This window comes from Mobula birostris, unplaced genomic scaffold, assembly GCF_030028105.1.
Source record: "Mobula birostris isolate sMobBir1 unplaced genomic scaffold, sMobBir1.hap1 scaffold_380, whole genome shotgun sequence".
Lineage (NCBI taxonomy): Eukaryota > Metazoa > Chordata > Chondrichthyes > Myliobatiformes > Myliobatidae > Mobula > Mobula birostris.
In genome coordinates, this window is record NW_027276879.1 from 104,447 (window position 1) to 105,000 (window position 554).

Sequence of the window (554 nt, forward strand, 5' to 3'; positions counted from 1 at the left end):
AACTCCTTGCTGGCCCATGGGCCCCCCCTCCTTATCCTTAAGAGAGTCATAGTTACTGCCGCCGTTTACCCGCGCCGCACTGAATTTCGTCAAGTTGGGTCTGGCAACCCGCTAACCCGGCCGGCCGGGCCTGACAACGCTCTAGAAACCCGGAACAGGCAGTTTCGTGAACCAACCGCGCACGCTCCTGACAAGGCGTTAACCAACCCTGCACGGTCAAGTCGTTAACCAAGCCCAAAACCGACAATTCGTTAACCAACCCGGCCATGGCAATTCATTAACCAACCCGGCTCGGGCAAATGGTTAACCAAGCCCAACCCTGACAATTCGGTAACCAACCCGGCTCGGGCAAATGGTTAACCAAGCCGGCCGGGCAAATCGTTAACCGGCCCGGCAGTCCCGACAATTCGACAATCAACCAGCTGAGGACAAACCCTTCGCCCTCAATAACAACTAGTTCTTGCCCCGCCGTCAAAATGTCCCGGCCGATGTTCATCAGAACCTCCTTGCTGGCCCATGGGCCCCCCTCCTTACCTTAAGAGAGTCATAGTTAC